Source organism: Myotis yumanensis, unplaced genomic scaffold (assembly GCF_028538775.1).
Source record: "Myotis yumanensis isolate MYYU_CA2020_CCGP unplaced genomic scaffold, mMyoYum1.0.hap1 SCAF_10, whole genome shotgun sequence".
Taxonomy (NCBI): domain Eukaryota; kingdom Metazoa; phylum Chordata; class Mammalia; order Chiroptera; family Vespertilionidae; genus Myotis; species Myotis yumanensis.
This window is the reverse complement of record NW_027223761.1, coordinates 61,201,240-61,207,593: the sequence shown is the minus strand read 5'-3', so window position 1 is coordinate 61,207,593 and position 6,354 is coordinate 61,201,240.

Below are 6,354 nucleotides of genomic sequence, written 5' to 3'. Positions count from 1 at the left end.
GTGTGTGTGTGTGTGTGTGTGTCCGTCGTCCTCATTCTGAAGCTCTGAAGAACTGTGGGCAGTGGGAGCGATTTTACTAACAGTCATTGGGGTCAAGCCGCTGTGCAAATGCAAAGCGCTCAGAGACCAGGGTATCAAAGAAAAGAATGGATCCAAGGCAGAGCAGGAAATGGTCGCTATTGCTCCAAGACCGGGGGTAACTGTTGCTCTCTCATGTGAGTTTCCACTTAATTAGTTTGTCAATACATGTTTTTCAATCTTGGGACCTTTAGTGAGAGTTCATCAAGCGCCTTGTAAATCGCATAGTAATACACTAGCAGGCACACGCCTAGGACTCAAGCTCCGACTTGGTTATCTGCCCAACGCTTTTAGGTAACAATATTAAAATAGTAGAATCAGTAGTTTTTCAGTAGAAGTAGAAAGCTATATCATGTTTTTAGTGATCCCAAGTGTGTTAATGAGAGATCAGGTCAGAATTCCCTCCCCCTCCCCCGCCCCGCAATAAAAAAAGAGTTTTTCCATGTTTCCTTCCCCTCTTTATATTTAGACATATTATATGTAATGTAGTAGCCCTGAGGACTGAAGGATCTGGGGTTCGATCCGGTCAAGGGCACATGCGGGGGTTGCGGGCTCCATCCCCAGTGAGGGGCGTGCAAGAAGCAGACCGATCAATGATTCTCCCTCATCATTGATATTTCTATCTCTCCCTCTCTGAAATCAATAAAAATATATTTTTAAAAAAGAAGATCCTTGCCCTAACCGGTTTGGCTCAGTGGATACAGTGTCAGCCTGCGGACTGAAGGGTCCCACGTTCAATTCCCGCCAAGGGCATATACCTTGGTTGTGGGCACATCCCCAGTGGGAGGTGTGCAGGAGGCAGCTGATCGATGTTTCTCTCTCATTGATGTTTCCAACTCTCTATCCCTCTCCCTTTCTCTCTATAAAAAAAAAAAAATCAATAAAATATATTTAAAAACAAATAAAAAAGAAGATCCTTTAAAAAAAAGTAATGTAGTAATTCCAACATAGGTATATACAATGTTGTATTCTTCATTTAACCTAACATGAGTATTTTTCTATTTTGTTTCGTTATGAATGATGAAGTAATATTCCGTTGAATAACTGAATTATAACCATTCTTCCTTTAATTTCACCAACTTTCTTTATTGGACATAAGCTTTGACAACTTACTGTATGTTTTTTTCTTTTTTTAGATTACTCCTCAAAATAATTGTTGAATACAGGACTGGGGTAAAGGGCATAAGCCTTTTAAAATAAGTTAGATATTTTAAAGGTACATATTGCCAATTAATTTCCAAAAGATGATACCAGTTTGCAATTTTGCCAGCCATGGATGCAAGGAATAAACCATAGGAATTGGTCTTACACAATTAGAAATGGAGAAACTTAGTAAGTTTTGATTGTGGCCAAATCCATGGTCTGAGTATCCTAGCATGCCTGTTACATTATTAGGATTCTTAGCAAATGGTTTTAATATTTATTGTCAATTTTTTCAACCATAATTTGTAAAAATCAGAAAATTATAAATGCTTATAATAGATAATTTGAAAATGCAGAGATATGTTAAGAACAACATCCAGAATGATTCCACCACCCAGCAATAAGTACTAAATCACTAAAATAACTCGTTGATAAATTTATTTTCAGTGTTACCGGTTTTTTTGTTTTTGTTTTTCTTTTCCAACCCTAGGCACTTGTTGGATTACCAGGTACCAGGAATACAGGAACTGTGGTGGTAACATACATAATTTACATAGCCTTTGATTCCAGAGCCTGACCCCTTCCGCCACCCAACACACGCACAGTGTATGTACTGTTACATAGCATCTTGACATTGTTCCCATGTTTTGAAAGCAGTGCTACAGAGTAGTTAAGAGTGGAGTTTTGGAGTCAGACCAGTATTCAACTCCTAGCTCTATAACATAGAGTTAAAATACTTAAATCTGATCATTTCAGAACATCTCTCTGGGCTTCAATGTTTTCTTCTGTAAAATGTAAATAATAATTTTGTGTAGACTATGTAATTGTTGCTAGTATTAAAAGCATGTAAATAAAAAAAGCATGTAAATAAATAACTTGTAAAACACTTAGTACATTAGCTTGCTCATGGTAAGAGCTCAATAAAAACAATTTTTTCTTTGAAAATTTCTATGGAAATAGTATGACTTAATGGCATTCAATCCTATTGCTGCAAATACCAGTTAATTTTCTTAAACAACAATAGGTGATTCTCTGTTGCCATTGAAGTGTTTTCCAGTATTTTTCTTTTGTAAATAATAATATCACAAAGACATCAAGAAGTATGTACAAAAATGTTCAGAGTAGCATTATTTAATGAAAGACAAAAACTGGAAGTAATCCAACTATTAATGAACCATGAAAAGGTATGCACAAGTTAGGTACTATACAAAAATGGGAGTGAATGAACTACAAATTCTACAACATGGATGAATTTTGCAAACATAGTGTTGAGTGAAAAGAGCCAAAGGGAGAAAGAAAATCATGCTTTGTAACCATTTACATAAATTTTAAAAGCAGGCATAAATAAGCCATTGTGTTTAAGAATGCATGCTGAGAACCTAGAGATAGAACCTAGTGAGAGAACATGGCAAAAGATCCTGGACAGAACCTGGCTGGAGAACCTGGCTAGAGAACCTGGCGACCGAACCTGGCTGGAGAACCTGGATAGAACCTGGCTGGAGAACCTGGCGACCGAACCTGGCAACCGAACCTGGCTGGAGAACCTAGACCGAACCTGGCTGGAGATCCTAGACAGAACCTGGACATAGAACTTGGCTGGAGATCCTGGCTAGGCTGCTGATCAACTGAACACTGTCTCCGTGTTGTTCCTTCTTCGCTGACTCCGTCCACACCTTGGGGAACCCCTGGACCTGTTGGAGCCAGACCCCAACAATGGAGTCTTTAGGGTTTTTTATGTATAATATCATGTCGTCTGCAAATAAGGATAGTTTTACTTCTTCTTTTCCAATTTGGATGCCTTTTATTTCTTCTTCTTGTCTAATTGCAATGGCTAATACTTCCAGGACTATGTCGAACAGGAGTGGTGAGAGTAGGCATCCCTGTCTTGTTCCTGTTCTTAGGGGAAATGGTGTTAGTTTTTGCCCATTGAGTATGATATTGGTTGAGAGATTCCCACCTTGCTGAGAGATTTTATCAAAAATGGGTGTTGGATTTTGTCGAATGCTTTTTCTGCATCAATTGATATGACTATGTGGTTTTTTTCTTTCAATTTGTTTATGTGATGTATCACGTTTATTGATTTGTGGATATTGTACCACTCTTGCATCCCTGGGATAAATCCTACTTGGTCATGGTGTATCATCTTTCTGATGTACTGCTGGATCCGATTTGCTAAGATTTTGTTGAGGATTTTGGCATCTATGTTCATGAGGGATATTGGCCTGTAATTCTCTTTCATTGTGTGTCTTTACCTGGTTTTGGTATTAGTTTTATTTCTTCTTGACTCTGTTTCAGTTGTTTGTGTCTTTCTAGGAATTTTTCCATTTCATCTAGATTATGTCATTGTTGCCATATTTTTTTTCCATAGTATTCTCTTATAATCTTTTTTCTTTCTGTAAGGTTGCTACTAATGTACCATCTTTCATTTCATATTTTAGTAATTTGAATTTTATTTATTTTTCCTTATTCAGTCAATCTAAAAGATTGCCAATTTTGTTGATCTATTAAAAAACCATTTTTTGGATTTAATGATAAAAAAAGAATACATGCTAACATTATAAAGCCATAAGTTATTATCATAAATGCCAGGATAATGGTTATTTTTAGGAAGGTTAGAGGAAAGGCGGATGTTTCTGAGGTACTGGCATATTTCATTTCATTTTTTTTTCAATCCTCACCTGAGAATATTTTTTCCATTGATTTTTAGGGAGAGTGGAAGAGAGAGGGAAAGACAGAGAGGAACATCGTTGTGAGAGAAACATTGTTGTGAGAGAAACACATTGATTGGTTGCCTCCTGAACAAGCCCTGACTAGGCTTTGGGCCTGAGAAGGAGCCTGCAACCAAGGTACGTGCCCTTGACTGGAATCGAACCCAGGACCCTTTGGTCCTCAGGCTTTATCCACTGAACAAAACACGCTAGGGCATATTTCATTTCTTAATTGGTGCATGTTCACTTTATAATGATTCATAAAGTAATGCATTTATTTTATGTACTTTCTTATTTTTCCCATAGTACAGGAATCTGAGTTCTAGATGCTTAAGTATTTAAAATTTCCAGTGGTAACATAGCTTTTAAATATTATAGGATAATTTTTTCATATAAAAGACTAGCTTGAATAATCAAATTACATACAGATTGGTTGACTACAAAAAAACTGAACTCTAACTTATTGACAGTGAAGGGTCTTTGGATACTGGATGGAAGTAGGTAGACAACCAGGAACTAAGAAAAAGAAAAAAAAAACAGTAAACATAGCATCATCTACCTATTATCTCAAATCAGAGGAATAGAATAGCTAGCCATGACCAGTTAACTTGTCAACTTTCATCTTTCTTCCTGATCAATTGCAAATCTTGTGTCCCATGTAAGATAATTATAGACCTGACCTGGCTACCTGGCTACAGGGGGAAGTCCAATCTCAGAGCTTAAAGAGTAATCTTACTCTAGCTGGTTTATCTCAGTGGTTAGAGTGTCACCAGAGGACTGAAGGATCTTGGGTTTGATTCCCAGTAAGGGGCACATACCTGGGCTTCAGGTTGCTCTAGTCAAGGCTCTTGCGTGAGGCAATCTCTCTCTCTCTTTCTCTCTCTCTCTCTCTCCACTATCCTCCTCTCTCTCCCCCTACTCCTCCTTCCGTTCCACTGTCTCTAAAAATTCAATGCGAAAAATATCCTTGGGTGAGGAGTAACCAAAAAAAAAAAGTAATCTTATGTATTTTGATTATAAAAGCCACATTGAACCTCCATTTTTTCCTCAGATTCCACTACGATTGTGGTGTAAGGTATTCACACACACACACACACACACACACACACTCACACACTCCATAAGGAGATTTGAATAGGGTTCTACAATAGACGAATTACATCAGCAAGTTTTGTTTTGTTTAATTTTGTCTTCATTATGGTATTTAGGAATGTTTGTATTTTTATTCTAGTGATTTCCTGTATACTAATACCTTCATAAAATTACCTCTTTTTTTTTTTTTTTTTTACTTATGCTTTCCTACTCATTTTATCAGATTTAGCTGACTTGGACTTTTAGTTTTCTATAAACCAGAGATTTTCAACCTTTTTCATCTAATGGCACATAAACTAATTACTAAAATTCTGTGGCACACCAAAAACTATATTATGTTTTGGCGATCTGACAAAAAAAATAGGTATAATTTGATTCATTCACACTGGACAACTATTGTGTTGCCTATTATCTCTTTTTTATTTGACAATCTAAGGGAAAATAGGTCAGTTTCCCTGTCTAAATAGTCAGGTATTGCATTTTTAAAAATTCTGTGGCACACCAGTGTGCCTCTTTCAGTACACAGGTTGAAAATTGCTACCATAAAGAGTTTATGAGATTATTGTTCTTTTCTTCTTTCCTTCCTTCTCTCACTTTATGTTTTTTTCTACTTTGCTAAAGAATGTAACATTTACATGTTAGTCTCCCACTCTGATGCCTAGCTTTATTATTTATTATTTAAGTATATTTATTATATACAATATATGTTAACATATAAATGCATATTCACCAAATATATGTATTTCTTTACTCACAAGAAGTATATTAAAAATATATTCACTGCCTACCTCTAGTCTTGTGGCTGAAGTTTCCTCATTCTTGTGGTCAGATGAAGTTGGTCTTCCAATAGAATCATCAGGAATAGCTTATGAAAACAATATTCTCTGAGTTCTTACATGTTAAAAATAGCTTTTTCTATAGACCTGAAACTTGAAGAAGGACTTGAGTTATATAAAATCCTTTGTTCATACTTTTTTTCTAAGCATTTTTAAAATATTGCTTCATTATCCTGATTTCTGCATTGTTCTTTGTAAATATTGGACATCTGACATGTGGCATGCTATTGTAAATTCAATTAAAAAGTTCTACATTGAAAATAAAATTACTTGAATTACTTGTTTTAGTGTAACAATATGGACACTAGGTTTGTTGGAGCACATCATGGCACAGTTTCTTAGCAAATTAAGAAACCTATGAAGTAAAAATATACTTGGGATTAGTGGTGCTGGTGCACATATAATTTTATTTACTTAAGCTGTGATGGCATACCAATTAAAATAGAACCCTAATTGTGAAAATTTGCAAATATTTCCTACATAGAATAACTGAACTG